The 16,535-nt window shown below is 36.0% G+C and overlaps 1 long non-coding RNA gene across 1 annotated transcript in view; it reads left to right on the plus strand.

The window, feature by feature from the left end:
* LOC121029716 (uncharacterized) overlaps positions 1-16,535 on the plus strand; it is a 489,603-nt gene that overhangs the window by 443,880 nt on the left and 29,188 nt on the right. Inside the window, exon 5 of the long non-coding RNA XR_005789854.1 lies at positions 4,618-4,690. This is a non-coding gene — a long non-coding RNA (uncharacterized LOC121029716). The remainder of the gene's footprint in view (positions 1-4,617; positions 4,691-16,535) is intronic.

Raw genomic sequence — 16,535 nt, forward strand, 5'->3', positions numbered from 1 at the left:
AATCCAGTGGCCTAGTATTAGTTTCATATGAAAATAAAACGCAGCCATGATAACTTTTTATGGTAAAGGCAATACATTTCCTATATTTAATATTTTAAACATTCATTTTGTTTTTGTTAAATTTTTAAAGGGCATATATAGCTAGTAGCTGTGCTTATGGGAAGAGCATAAATAAGTGCCACAGATTTATTGCTATGTTAATTTTATTTTAGTTTTACATATAAATTAAACCTGTACTCGGGGTTTTTATCTAGTTTCAAGTGATAGAAATTGTAGGAAATATTAGTGTTAAATTGGCCCTCATTGCCAAATCTTGGTGACTGATTAGATATATTCATTATTTGAGCTGGAACACTTAGAGTAAAGGGAAGCTTTAACCTGAGGATGACGGGATAATAGGTGTACACTGGGAAAATTCCCAGACCAACTGGGCCATAGGTTTACTGTAGAAGCGAGGGATAAACTACCCATACATTTTGAGGATGAAGTCTGGAATTACTCACGCTAATAGACCTGTGTATCTATCCCAACACTTCTCTGATTTTGTTGGATATAGAGAAAATTCCTTTCTTTTGGGATACGCTTGAGTATCCATAATGTTCCTGTCACTGACTTGATAAACAATAAGGAAAGTGAAGCAACCATTTGATTTCCAGGGGTCATTTGAACTATTTTCCACGGGGCCTTGACAGGGTAATTTAGAGCCTGTGGCAAGGAAAGCACTTCTCTGAGAGACCTCATTTGCACCAGGATTGGTTTAGACCTACTCTGGAGCACTGATGCTTCATCTAGGAGTTTTCTTTTTAAAGTGGTCTAGATCAAGTCAGGAAGAGTCCAAGCAGACTTTTGCACCGTCTCTGCTTCCCCCTTACCCAACTTAACGTCCATAATCAATCATTACAATCATTTCATAAGTTCTCACCTTCCTCGCCCCTTCCTTGCTTCATATACTTGATGAGTAAACACACGACCAACTGAATTTCTCTTTTCACCTGTTCCCCACCCACAAAGTGAACAGGACTACAGAAAATGACACAACCCATGCTGCTTTTCACTTCATGGCCACAAACCTCAAATGAGCTCATAGAGCTGCCCAGAAATTATTATTATTGTAGTCTATTCTTCTCCAGCTCTTTTCAATATCACAGACTTTTCTCATTACAATTTCAGCATGTTCTCCCCCTCATTCAGTATTTGCTTATGATCTGGCTTCCTAAACTACTGTGCAATCCGAAACAATCAGAAAAGGGCTTCCATAAACTTCTACCAGCACATCCACCCATCTAATATTCTGTACCCCCCAATTTTGCCTTCCTTCTTCAAAGTGTAGTTAATGTGTCCATGTTTTGCCCTTGGATACCTGATCCTCTCTGCTATTACGTATTCGAGATACTTTTGTTGAAAACCAAGCTCTGTGCTCTGGAGCCGAAATATGTAATGCAAAGACAGAGTCTGGATATAAAGAAGGAAGATAATTTATTACTGCTTGGCAAAAGAGGCTGCAGTCAATAAGGCTTCATTCAAAACACCACAAGCCCACCCTGAGAAAGAGGCTGGGGGTTTTATAGGGAAATACAGGATCTAACCAGTTTTGACAGGAATTGCTTGGCAAAGGAGGCTGCAGTGAATAAGGCTTCAAAAAACTGCAAGCCCACCCTGAGAAAGGGGCTGGGGGGTTTACAGAGAAATACGGGATCTAACCAGTTTTGACAGGAATTGTGTATGTGCTGCCGGCTTCCTTCCTCATGTGATAGGGTGGTATCCGGTTCCTGAAACAAAAGGTAGGGGAGGTTTATGGAAGGAGGAAAAAGGTTACTTTAAAATTGAGTTTCGCTGAAATATTAGGGCAGCCATTTGAGTTTTTGTTCAACTTTGTGCTTTGAAGCCATTTCAGTATCTCTCTAGCAATTCTTATCAACATTGTCCATTTTTTTCTGCACGGAGCTATTCCACCAACTGTGCTATTATTTATTCAATCTCAAAAACCTTCTCTTGACTTCACTTACTCCTCCAGCAACTGTCATAATCTATATATAATTTTATTATAGTACATACTTAGAAAAAACTATGGAAAATTATATGACCAAACTTTTAAAAGGACCATCTAAAGTAATGGAATTATTTGGGGTGCCTGGGTGGCTCAGTTGGTTAAGCATCCAACTTCAGCTCAGGTCATGATCTCAAGGTTCATGAGTTTGAGCCCTGCATCGGGCTCTGTGCTGACAGCTCAGAGCCTGGGGCCCGCTTTTGTTCTGTGTCTCCTTCTCTATCTGCCCCTACCCTACTCACACTCTGTCTCTGTCTCTCAAAACGTAAATAAGCGTTAAAAAAAAAAAAAAAATATATATATATATATATATATATTAAAGTAATGGAATTATCAGATAATTCAAGATAATTCGTTTTTAATCATATGTGACTATAAGTTTTAGTGTCTTTAGTGTCACACATGTTTTCATGTGTGTACACATGATAGTTATGTAACCATGAAATTGAAAATATATGTTCCATTATGCTTTGAAATATAAATAAATTTAAGGAACATCATTTACAAATGCTGAGATGAGAGTTCTTTCAACTTAACAGTTTCATAAATGTAGTACCTAAATGGGGTGTATCTGGATCAGATGGGGGCCACCAAATGTGGGGCGATGATCCAGTGGAAGTTGGTAGCATGGGTGGTGAAAGAACTCACCTGGGGCAGAACAAAGGAGATAGAGGTTTACGGAATACACACCAAGGGAGCAGCAGACAGGACAGCAGAGGAGGGGCTGTCTGTAAGAAGGTGATTAGAAGGGGCTGCTTTTAAGGAGGGAAGATGAAGAAGTATGGTGACCTATGGAATTTTCCCTTTTTTGGTAACTGTGCCTGGTTGTAAGTACCCCATTGGTCATTTAGGGCCAATGGATATGCTGAGGTGGGTCACCTGGTCGACCTGTCTGTATTGAGCCAGATGGTCACCATGGCCCTGTCTACATTCCATTGCTCAACCCTGTTTGCCTGCAAGTGACTTCCACCATAAATTTATACTCTGTCAGGTTATTATTTACGAAATGACATAGGCAGGAAGGATCATTTTAATGTAATTAAGATGACTAAAAATAATAAGACACCAGTACCTCCAAGAATGAAAGCTCTTCTTAAGGAAAACAATTTGTCATCCCAAAGTAGGCCTCTTTGACATAAGGATTGTTCTGGGGAAATTATTTTTAAGAAAGAGCAAACATAGGGAGAAGCTCTGAAAACTAAGCAGAAGTTACCTGTGGTGTCTAAATAGAGGATCTGTCCAATTGGATGGGGATCCCTAAATGTGGGGTGATGGTCTTGTGGGAGCTGGTGCTGCAGGTAGTGAAAGGATTCCCCTGAGGCAGAACTAAGGAGAAGGACTAAGGAGAACTAAGGAGAAGTTTATTGAATACATCACAACGGAGGAGCAGGCAGGACTGCAAAGGAAAGGCTATCTGCAAGGAGGTAGTGGATGGGGGCTTCATTTAAAGGGGAAAGATGAGGAGGTAGCCACCTCTAGAATGTTCCCTTTTTTGGTAACTGTGCCTACTTATGAGTAGCCCATTGGTTATTTAAGGCCTATGGATATTTTGAGGTGGGTCACCTGTTGGGCCTGTCTGTATTCAGCCAGGTGGTCCCTGTGGGCCCTTTCCACATTCCATCACTCAAGCCAGTTTGCCTCAAAGTGGCCTCTGCATTACCCTTTTGTAAGAGACATTTACATTTAGAAGGGAAATCTCCATTTCTGAGAGTGTCTCTCTCCCTGTACCAGGAAGAAGAGGATGACTAAATCTCTAGAAAATGTTATCATTCGAGAAGGTAGAAACTAAATCTTCTTAACAGTCATACGCTGGTTTACTGTGCTTTGCCTGAAAATGTCCCAAAACTGGCTTCCCATCCCCCAAAATCTTATTTTTGGCTTTAGCTAGAGATAGTATTTAAGGTGGTGGCTCGGTACATTTTGAAGAGTTACTCAGCTTCTCTGGGTATCTCCCATATATACAGCAATAAAGGGATGCAGGAGAAGACACCCCAAAAATGTGCCACTTTAGCATAAAGATTATTTCAAATTTAAAGTAATGAAAACCAGGGCTCTTGGGGGGTCTCAGTCAGTTAAGCATCTGACTCCTGACTTTTGGCTCAGGTCAAGAGCTGAAAGTTTGTGAGATGGAGCCTCACGTCAGGCTCTGCACTGACAATGCGGACTGCTTGGGATTCTCTCTCTCTCTCTCTCTCTCTCTCTCTCAATCTCTGTCTCTCCCTTTCTCACTGCTCCTCCCCCATGCTCTCAGTCTTCTCTCTCTCAAAATAAATAAACTTAAAAAAAAAAAAAAAAGATTCTCTCTGTCTCTGCTCCTCCCCCAACTCTCTCTTTAAAAAAAAAATGTAATAAAAACTCAGCAGATGCAGGAAAGGCGCTCTGCCACCCCCATAATTGCCTAAATTTACATTGGAAAGGAGAGCCTGCAACAGGAAGAGAAATATTAACAGGCCCCCTGTACTGAAGAAACTCATCTGAATAATAGAGCAATCTTGTTCCCCCCCCCCCCCGCCCCCCAACATCTCCTTTCACTTTCTTGCTAATGAGTTTTCTCCCTTTTGTGTCCTTAGGCCCCTATCCCTTTCCTTGGATCATATAAGGTTCATGCTGCCTCACTTAATTTCACGTCTGTGTGGATTCCAGGTATGTATACCTATTAAATTTGATTTTCTCCTATTAACCTGTCTTATGTCAATTTGATTCTAAGTCCAGCTAGAAGGACCAAAGGGCAGAGGAAGGTCTTCCTCCCTGACAGGAAGTATACATGTTACTAAATTTCCGTTTGTTTTTTCCAGTTAATCCGTCTTTTATTACATGGAGGTTTCAGCCAAAAACCTAGAAGGGTAGAGGAAAAATTTTTTTTCTGTCTCTATAATTCTGTGAAATAACAAGACAGGTTTTCTTTGAAGAGTTAACATGGAAATTTTGTCTTTATTATTACAATATTATCATCAAAAGGAAATGGCTTGTTTATTTTGCCCTGAAGGTCAATTATTTGTGATACCCTCCAGTACCATTTAATTTAAACTAGGCTTATAGTATAAGAAACTAACATTGTTCCAGGTTTTACTAGCACTTGTTGCAATTAAAAATCTGTAACTACTATTTATTTTCAAATGCTGAAAAAGGTTAAGAATTACATTATCTTCTTAAATTGCATTGTTTTTGAAGGTTTGTATCAATCCTTAATTGTTACTTCAAGTTCAAATCATGAATGAAGGCCAAATAGGCTTTATTAAACACACATTTGAGACTTCCCTTGACCAAACACATCAGGAACACTTGTATTATGACTTTGAATAGTAATCTTGGATTTATGTTACCTTAACACTTTTAAGTGTTTATTGATTTTTTATGACAGCTGTCTACACATAATTCAAGTAACCAAAACATAAAAACAATTAGCTTTATTCACAGCAAAATAGAAATCTTTGTGGAGCCCTGTCCTGAGAAGAATTTGATGACTGAAACCTACACAATCATGACCTGCATATTCTGAGCAGAGAAACTCATGAGAACAGGGAAAATAAGTTTTCATGCTCTCCTGTTCTCACGACTGCATGTAAATTTACCTGAAAAATAAACTGAAATATATTAGGAAGATATATGGTATTGTACTATTAGAGACTATTTAGATTATTATTTCACATAAAAAATGAGAACATAATTTTTTAACTATTTTTATGCTCCAAATATGATCTACTAATAAAATGATGTGTACATGTGAGTATTACTACTAAATAATTGCTGTACAGTATGATCTTAAAAAATCTCATTTGAAAGATGTTTAAGGAAGCAACTGTACTCCTGTGTGATCAGTTTATTTCTTCTGAGTAATTCCATGCTATTAAGAAGCATTATTATAAATGCAAACATAATTAGCATCTTGAACATGTGTGCTACAATTAACCAATGATACTGGATCTGAACATTTGTGATTTCACTACAAACAAGTGGAAAATGATTTATATAGCAAGTCTCTAAGTGCTGTAGTAAGGCTTTATTCCAAATTCCAATTCTATATTTTTGTCATTGTTGCTGTTTTTTTTTTAATTTATTGCTTTCATAATGTAAATAGAGCATCCCAAACCATACAACATTGGGTGACAGTTTATTAGGGAACATTTTAATACATTTTCTTCAGGAGAATTCTATAACCTTTATCAGACTGACCAATGATAATTAAAATTTAGAAGTAAATGCTCAGAGCTAGACATAAATATGAACAGGAAGGAAATAGAAAAAGAACCATTCAATGCCTCTGTGGAAGAATATTCTTGCTTTACCTAATATTAGTGGACCCCATGCTCCTTTGATAGTACACATTTTAGATATGTTGTAGAGCAACATGAATAAGTGAAATAACCCATTCAACTCTCATTAGGTATTATGTTCCTTTCCACTTTAATCTTGAACAGACTTCATCCCAGAGTAGTCCTCAATCATGGCAGTGCATCTGAGTCACTTGCAAAATTTTGCCAAGATTGACTAGTCCTTAGTCAGTCCTGAAGTTTCTGATGTGGGCACCTGGATCATATATCCTTATTTAGAAAATTACTTTTACCTCTACTCTACTTCATCCATGTGTGACGCTTTGTGAAAAAAAAAAACTTCCAACATTTTTACCAAGTTGGAAACAGAAGGCCCAATGTTTGCTTCCACTTTGGGTAGGAACACAATATGACCCCAGTAAGTCCTCACTCATCACTCTCAAATAGTATTTATGTAATGACCACAAGAGTAAGCCATCACATCAGGAAATTATTATGCAATCAAATTAATCCACCTACACAAAAATCTTTCTGAGATCTAGTTTGTATTTTGCACCATTCCAGAAGGCATTAAGAAGAAAGGAGCAAACACATTTTAAGAGAAATAATTCTTCAGTGGGTTTTGATAACTTTCAATCTAATGAGAATAGTTTCAGTGTTACTTTTCACCTTTTGGCAATGGCCATTTAAATAAATATCTAAACCAACTCTGCTGTTAGGTAGTATCCACGAAGGCATCTTTTGAGCTTTAATTTGATCATATTTACTGTGGAGATTAGCAGGTGAAGACATATCTATTTTTGCAGACAGATTCACTAAACAATGTACCATGTGGGGAGAAAAACACTAAGTTTTATAAATACATCAGTAAATGCAATCAAAATATATTTCAGGCAGTCTTACAAATGTCTTACATGCTTTTCCATGCTCTAGGCTATTGGTCCACCTCTCCCTCTCTGACGTTTGAAGAACCTGTTTTGAGAATACCATTACATGGGGGAGTAATACATGGGGGGTATTGAAAAAAGTCCAGACCATTCAACCTTTGCAAGACATAAGCTGTATCTGCCCACTTGGGTATATTCTTTACCTCTATTCACTACTCCATTATTTCTCTCTAGTCCTACAGGGAGGTTTAAGGATGTCCTAGCCTGTATTACAGCTCAAATAAAGCATATTCTCTGGAAGAACTGCTGCACTTGATGTGAAAAATGTTGGGGTTCAGAGCCAATGTTTAAGAAATAATTCTTGAGCCATCTTCCATGCAAAAAGGGTAATTTTACTAAAGCATAGGGACAGGACCCATAGGCACAGAGAGCTGCCCTGGGTTGTGTGAGGAGTGGCCTATTATATACTTTCAAGTTGGGAGGGAGTTAGGGATAGCATAAGTCTCTATGGAATTTGGAAGCAAGGTTTCCGGGACCTTGAGGGGCTAGCTGTTGTTAGGATAAGGTCATTTACTACTGTCTAGTAAAACTTCAGTCATGAGACCCTTCAGATATATATCAGTGGACCATACATTTGGAAGATGATGGCTAACATAGCTTGGGGAGTAGAGATAAAGGAAGTTTCCGAGGGAACTTTTATATGTTAAAAGAGACTTACAGGATTCTGGAGGCCGGGCTAATGTTGAAATTGCCTTTGCCTTTAGCAAACTATTAACATGGAGGCAGTTGAGTTCCTAGAGGAAGGACTAGGCACTTACCAACGTCTCAAGGACTTACCAGTGGGCAATAGATTGTAAGGAAATATATATATATATTTTTCTCTTGCCTTTGTTCTCCACATCACACTCAACTGAGTTGTGAATTCCAGTGATTCATAATTGTGCACCTGTAACAACAGAGTAAATTAAATAAAACATAATTTAAAAATAAAAGTAAACATGCCAATGAATTTTTGAGGTGCTGCTGATGATCAGTGATGATCAATTTTATATTGAAGTGGCTGGGAGGAGATATTTGAGATGGGCTGAGTTGACATTGACATTGCAATTTTTTGTTAAGTGGTTTAAGAATTCATGATCTTGGTCCAGGGCTGGTAACATTGTGCCATTTGCTTCTCCCTCACAAAAAAATGGTTCTTGATAATGTTCAAAGCAGTCAGGGTAACATGAGGGTTCTCATGAAGTTGCAAAGCCTCAACTTTCTTAACTACAAGTAGGTGGAAAATAGATCACAAAACTCTTTGATGGATGAGGGCAAAATATTTAGAGTTATATTTTTTTCAAGATTATTATCCAAATTAGTTGTGTGGGAATCTATGTTGTTTACAAACTTATATATCATCACCTATGCAATAGAAATCATTTCTTTACCTATTTTTCAGTGATGTTCAAAGAATTAGAGGAAATAAATACAAATCATCCATATTTAAAATAACATAAAATAAAATGAAGCATCATTTGGGTTTTGCTATAGAATGAGGTGTTCATCTAGGTGAATAATATAATCAATCAACTTTCTTCCTTTTTGTATTTAATAGAAGCATTTAAAAACTGCATGCATTACATGCTCTCTACAACAAATGGATTGTGGAACACTTTGTACACTTTAAAGTATCAATGTCATCATTAAAAATATGTTCTTATTGTTTGTACTTCAATGGAAAGATGTCCAAAGGGACTATTAGACTTCTAAGACATTTTGCCTCTATGATTCTTAAATCTGTTTTGTATAATTTTCTTTTTCTTTTCTCTCACATTTATGCAATGAACAGTTTTTTTTCACTGCATGTGTACCTGGTAACTGCTTTTAAAATCTCTCATCCATTAGCACGTTTGTACTATGCTGCCCTAAATCTACTGTGAGCTGGAAAAAGAGAGTTAATTTTGCTAAATATGTGGCCAAATAAGAGAGAACATATGTTAATTAAAAACAAAAGAGCTGGGGCACCCGATTGGCTCAATCAGTGGAGCCTGTGACTCTTGATCTCAGGGTTGTGATTTTGAGCCCCACTTTGGTGTAGAGATTACTTAAAAACAAAAAAATCTTTAAACAAACAAACAAAAAGACCTGCCTATGAAATAAGAAGGTGAGGTTTAGAACTTTATATGCATGCTATTTTTGTTGACCCTTTTGTTGTCTCATTTTCTAGTTTATGTTTCTCAACACACTTTTCTATAGGTGAACATGTTCTATATATTAAGTTCTATTTTATTCAACAATCTCTGAGGTCACATTCTTTTTAGCAAAACATGATGTTAAGCCCTCTGAATGATGGAAATATGACAAAAGCAATTACACAAAGGGTTTATAATAAGGACAGTGATAAGCTTTCTTAATAATAGAATATTTATTGAGTTATTATAATATATAATGCCTTCTTTCAGGAGGTTACAATCTGTAGACAGAAATGTCTCTTTACCACAATAGAGAAATATTAAAATAGACATATAAAAAAGTAGTCTGAGGAGGATATATAAGAATGAAGATAAGCAAGTAGAATTTTAAATTCAAAATGAAAAGTGAGGATATTTTAGTCTTAAGGATTAATTCAGAAATTCATAGAAACAGCCTAATCAATGTACAATTAAGTGATCTCTCTTTCTAGCTGTGCATATCCCATCTATAAAGACTACAATTTGGCCACCTTTCTTTTACAAACCCTAGCTAGATATTTTGAAGTATTTGCTTTTTGTTAAGAAAATGAACTCATTCATATTCATTATAATTTTCCCATTAGCTCAATATCTTCTACAAATTTTTAATTAGATTTTTAAAAAAATATATTTGATTGAGCAAGTTTCTTTTTAATTACATCCTCACTAATTTATAAGTTCCATCATGTACCTCTATTTGACTACTATTTATCATTCTATCTTTAAAGGAATATTAAGTCTGTATTTTTCTACCATTAAATGTAAAGAATATCCTTCTTTATGAAGCTGATTTACTTACTTTCTTCTCTTTTCACCATTGAGATGAAACTTTTATATGGCTTTGATTTTCCCAATGATGTTTAATTGCAAAAACTTTAGGACTTTTAGTCTAAGTTAGTGTTTCTTCCCTTACTTTAGTGTGTGTGTGTCTGTGTGTGTGTGTGCGCGCGCGTGCATGTGTGAGATCTTTATTTAACACATTTTACAAATCTTCAGTACTATTATGATTACATTCATATACATCAATCTATGATTTTTTCTAGATTTATTGTTCGTCATTATTTAGTATGATCTTTGTCTTTTCTATATTGGAAATTTTTCCTGATTTAGTTTAATTAGAATAGTTTCCTAATGATTTTCCTCATGTAGGGGACAGAGGTGACATCCATTCTGAGTCCTTCTATGTTAACAAAATCTTTCTTCAGCTCCAAAATGGGACTACTCTGGGTGTAGACTGCTTGCACTATTGCACTGTTTTTCTTCACTGAGTTCTATAAGTTTTGCTCATTTAGATTCTAGCATTGTAGGTAGTAAATTAAAACATGGGTTTAATTTTCTTAAGTCAAATACTCTTTCTGCCCATAAGCAGTATGTATTATTTACAGTCAGGCTTAGCTTCAAGGAATATAGTACAGAAAAATAATAGCTTAAAACAGTAGATGTTCGTTTTTCTCCCATGTAAAAGAAATGGGAGATGAAAAGTCCAGTGATCTCTCTGTCTAGATGTGTATATCTCATCTAGATATACATGACTCATGTATACCTATCATGAGTACGTATCATTTCAGAGACTGGAAGTCTTTCATGCATTTCTCTAATATCCCCTAGGAGACAGATCTTGTCCTCGTCCAGTGTAGCTGCTAAAGCTCCAGTTATCAGATTATCATTCCAAGAAACAAGTTGAAAAAGGAGATGAAAATGTAACTTTTTTCTTTTATGAAATCAACCTTATTAAGGTATAAACTTCATAAAATAAAATGCACCTATTTTAAGTTTTCAGGTCAATGAATTTATCTGTATGAGCACTACTACAAAATTTCAAACATTTCCATCACTCCAAAGAGTTCTCTCATGCCACACCACTTAGCTACTTGAAGCCCAGTTCAAAACAAATGCTGATCTGATTTTTATTCGTATAGGATAGTATTGACTATTCTAGAATTTCATACAAATGAAATCGTACAGTATGTATTATTTTGTATCTGATTTCTTTTTCATGTAATGGTTTTGAGATTTATCAATTTTCTTATGTATTGGAAGTCTGCAGCTTTCAATTGCTAAATAGCGTTTTATTTCTAAGTTGTTCCCTTTACAATCCCCAGTAATTGTTTTTTGCCTGGTGTTGTGGTGTATCACTCTATGAAATTTAATATTCAGCCAATGACTCAAAGAAAACTCCATGCAGGTTTCTGAAGTTATTTTTTTTTATATTTCATTCCTCTCTAGAATTATGCTCTACAAATTTCAGATACCAACAATTTCTATTTTCTCAACTCAGTGAGATAGCTGATCTCTGAATTTTTCCTTTCCACACTAATATCTAGATAGTACTCTCAGATAGAAAGCTGAGACAATTGTTGGACTTTCCTTCTTTTCATTCTTTCTGGGGTTATAATTCTATGGTGCCTCTTATCTAATGTGTACAAACAGATGCTTAGTTATTTAATTCAATTTTCTAGTTGTCTATGTTTGGAAAGCTAGTCTATTACTAGTTATTGCATATTGACTAGAAACTAAGAGAAAAGCCCTTACTGTTTAAGTAAACATTCTGGAAGTTCCACTTAACATGTCAGCTTATATTTCATTGATCAGAACTCATGGCTACATTCAGTTTATAAAGGAGACTTAGAGGTATAAGAAGTAGGGAGCAGTGGGATTTTAAAGGCAATTAGAAGGCACAATCACATGAAGCCTATATGATTTTCTGTTTATTTTAGGTTACATACACAGGAATATTGTCAGGGAAAATATATATAAACCTTTGGGAGGATGGAGAGACAAATAAGAGCAATAAAAATTATGACACACAAAGAAAGCTCAACTATCTAATCTAGTAATCAAAGAAATGAAAATTAAAACCACAGCCATATAGGGGTAAACATTGAAAAGTCTGGCAATAAAATAGCAGAAAGGATATGAAACAATGTAAACTCTCACAAACTGCTAGTTGAAGTTAAAATTGGTACCACCACTTTGAAATACAATTTATAAATATCTAGTATAGATGAATATATGCATAATATATATTCCAGCCATTCCATTTCTAAGAATTTGCCTGAAAGAAACTCTTTCACAGAAACACAAGGAGACCTATAGGAGGACATTAATAGCAGCATTCTTTGTAATAGCCAAAAAACAAAACAAAAAAACAAACAAACAAAAAAAAAAAACCAAAAAACTAAGTGCACACACAAAAAGGATAAATTGTGGTATACGATTATATTTCAATCAGTGAAATACTTCATAGCAGGACAAATGAACTAAGAGCTTCCATGGACCATAAATTTCTCTGCAAACTCATGTTAGTATGTTTGAAACCTCTCAACATGGAGGTAAACTTATTGTTGTCTTGTGGCTAGCATTGAATGGAGAAATGGTAGAAACTAGAATGAGAGTTTCTTCTTCAGAGATTTAGGGTCATTAGTTTAGGAAGTTGTGTTGAGGCTACTCTACTCTCAGGTACAAATGTATAGGTTATTCTCAGCCGACAAATATAATTCTCCTCCAATGTTTCCATTTCTACTAAGAGCTAGTCACCACAAATCCACAAGAGTAGCACCTCATCCATGCTCCAAATACATTGTCACACAGATCAAATCACTCCCTTCCTCCCACATAATGTTAGTATAATGCTTCTATTCATGAACTTTGTTTCAGATTCCATTGGCAGTATAAGACTTTTAAAGTACTTGGGGCTTTTCTATGTGCTATCTACCAAGATTTATTTTAAAGGTCTCAGCTATCTGCATCGAATCTCATATATGATATTTCCTTCAGGCTCTAATAATCAGCCATGATTAGGTGAGCAGTGGGGAGTGTAAGGGACAAGGTACCAGGCTCTTACAGAGGCTGCCATCTTCCTTCAGTTTATAAATTTATAACTCTTACTCTGCTTTCTAGTCTATAGACCATACCAAAAATAAATCATTACAGCCTCCTAAGACATCAGAGATGGCATTTAGGTTCTTACTAATATTAGGAAAAAATTGTTATTTTCAAAATATCAATGGTATTAAAGATCCACACCCTCCTTAGTGTCTGTTTTACTGATGACATGCCTGTGCTTTTTTGATATGTATTCTCAGCCATGCCCACTGCCAAGTGACACTGAAGTGTCTCTTTGCCCAAGCAATTTTACAGGCAATCTTCAATGATTATCTAATGATCGCTGCTTTCCCAATTTCATCCACCCTGCTTAATCACTGGAAAGATGGAGTTTTAATGTCAATAATAGAGATCTAATTTCACCAAGAGGAATGTAGTTCACACAAATAACTACATTTTTTTGCATGCCCAATATAGATTCTCCTAAACAAAATAAATCAAAACATAAAATAAAACCTCCCAAAGTGCAGATAATCTTCCAAAACAATTCCAAAAATACATAGCAAGACTTTATGCTATCTACCTATTGAAAATTACCAACGGAGAGGACCAGTGAAAAGAATCTGTTTTGTCCATTACTGAATAGCATTGGAATTGTTAAAAAAAATAAGCCAACACATTTTTTGAAAAGGAACATCCATTGGCATTAGCTAATCTGAATCTATCCTTAAAATTTCAAATCAAGCAAGTGAAAATAATAATCCAGATGAATTGGCAATAAAAATTAGGCAGTATGTCTGTTTTTAACATTGACAGCTCCCAATATTTCCAATTTTATGAATAATTTACATCGCAAATGTGTTGAAAAGGTAAAACACACACACACACACACACACACACAAAACACAATGCCATATATATTGAAAAAATAGATTTATGGAGAAATGGTATTTTGTGCACCATATCTGGAGCAATACTTGAGTCTCCTAAACCTGGAATACTCCATTCTGAATATCTTCTATTTCTGCTTCTTTTCAGAGATCTCTGACTAGTTCTGTTTTATTTTTATTTTTTAATATTTATTTAATGTTTATTCATTTTTGAGAGAGCACAAGAAGGGGAGGGGCAGAGAAAGGGAGACAGAGGATCCCAAGTGGACTCTGCACTGACAGCAGTGAGCCTATGTGGGGCTCAAACTCGTGAACAGTGAGATCATGACCTAAGCTGAAGTCAGACAGTCAACCGACTGAGCCACCAAGATGCCCATCTGAATAGTTTATGTTTTATACTTTCACACTTTTAATATGTAATTATTATAAAATAGCAAAACATATTGATATAAAAAAAAGCATTCTCTCAATGCAGTGGTTTCTGGACTTTGTTTCACAGGAGTATTAAATGGTTTTAAAAACCCAGTGCCAATGCTGAACCTCAAACTTATTAAATCAGAATATGTGGGAAGCAATGCAGGTATCAACAGTTTCTAAAGATTTCCCAGATGATTCTAATACATGGTGTATGGTTTGGGAATGACTGCTTTAATGTCTCCATCATGTAGTAGTTCAAATAAATGGCATTTTTATTTTACATATACATTGTTATCCCTAACGTAATGTTTCAAAAATTTCTGGGGACCACTGGGTGGCTCAGTCAGTTAAACATCTCATTCTTATAAAAAATTTTTTTTAATTTATTATTGAGAGACAGAGCAGGAGCAGGGGAGGGGCAGAGAGAGGGAGACACAGAATCTGAAGCAGGCTCAAGGCTCTGAGCTGTCAGCACAGAGCACACCACAGGGCTCAAACCCACAAACCGGGAGATTATGACTTGAGCCGAAATCGGACGTTCAACCAAATGAGCCACCCAGGTGTCCTCGAACATCTCATTCTTGATTTTGGCTCAGATCTTGATCCCAGAGTCATGGGATCAAACCCCGTTTGGAGTCTGCTTAAGATTCTTTCTTTCTCTACCTCTTCCCCTCTCCTCTGTGCTCTCTCACTTTCTCTCAAATAGAAAAAAGAAAAAAAAAAGGAAGATGGGGTGCCTGGGTGTCTCCATCGGTTGAGTGTCAGACTTCGGCTCAGGGCATGATCTCACGGTCTGTGGGTTCAAGCCCCAGGTGGGGCTGTACTGACAGCTCAGAGACTGGAGGCTGCCTCTGATCCTGTGTCTCCCTCACTCTCTGCCCCTCCCCCACTCTCACTTTGTCTCCCTGTGTCTCTCAAAAATAAATAAATATTAAAAAATTTTAATTAAAAAAAAAGAAGAAATTCTTAGCCAAGTGTTATGAGGTAGAGCCCAGCTATTGGTATTTTTTTCAAGGTTCTCCAAATTAGTCTAGTTTTCAAAATTGAGTTTGAGAACTCTGCCCCAAAGTGTTCAGTAACACCTTTCTAGCCTACACAAATGCCCAGATGCAAACAAATGATCAGGTAAAACTTAAGTAATTTGTAGGATTATTTTCATGTAATTAATTTAGTATAATATACTAAATTATTTTCATATATTTTTTTTCTCAAGTATGTCTCGTATAATTATTATAAATATATATATATATATATATATATATACTTAGATGATTATATTTTCAGTGGTGGGAAAAACTTCAAATCAACACAAGGTAAATGATCAAATGAAAAATGAAGTTAAAATTCTATTGGGAGAAATGAAGAGAAATTCTTTACAACTGCTCAGTGTGTCTTGGATTATTCCACTGCCTTTTACTGTCTGGTAGAACAGAAACGTTAATAGCTAAACAGCAAGGTAAAGGTAAGGCTTATAATCTCCAGTGAGCACAGGATTTGCTGAATATGAGCTTGAAGTCAATTGAAGTCTTGAGATTTTAGCACATGACTAAACTAGCATTAAAAATGAATGTTTCTTTTTTCATAATGGAACAAAGTCTGTACGTCACATCTAGAAATATCTGCCTTTATTTCAAACATATTTTCAATCAAAGAATTAAAGTCACTTGAATATTTACAGATAGGTAATTTGAAATCCTAGGTTTTGCAAGAAAGGAAACAGAGGTCCAAAAGACATGATTAATCTTGAGAATGTAATGTTTGTTAGTAGCTAAGCTGGGTCTGGGACCCTGATTTTCTGACTCTTTTTTTTAAAATTTACATCCAAAGTAGTTAGTATATAGTGCAACAATGATTTCAGGAGTAGATTCCTTAGTGCCCCTTACCCATTTAGCCCATCCCCCCTCCCACAACCCCTCCAGCAACCCTCAGTTTGTTCTCCGTGTTTATGAGTCTCTTGTGTTTTGTCCCCTTCCCTGTTTTTATAC

This window comes from Herpailurus yagouaroundi, unplaced genomic scaffold (assembly GCF_014898765.1).
Source record: "Herpailurus yagouaroundi ecotype Mexico unplaced genomic scaffold, PumYag 139, whole genome shotgun sequence".
NCBI classification, from domain to species: domain Eukaryota; kingdom Metazoa; phylum Chordata; class Mammalia; order Carnivora; family Felidae; genus Herpailurus; species Herpailurus yagouaroundi.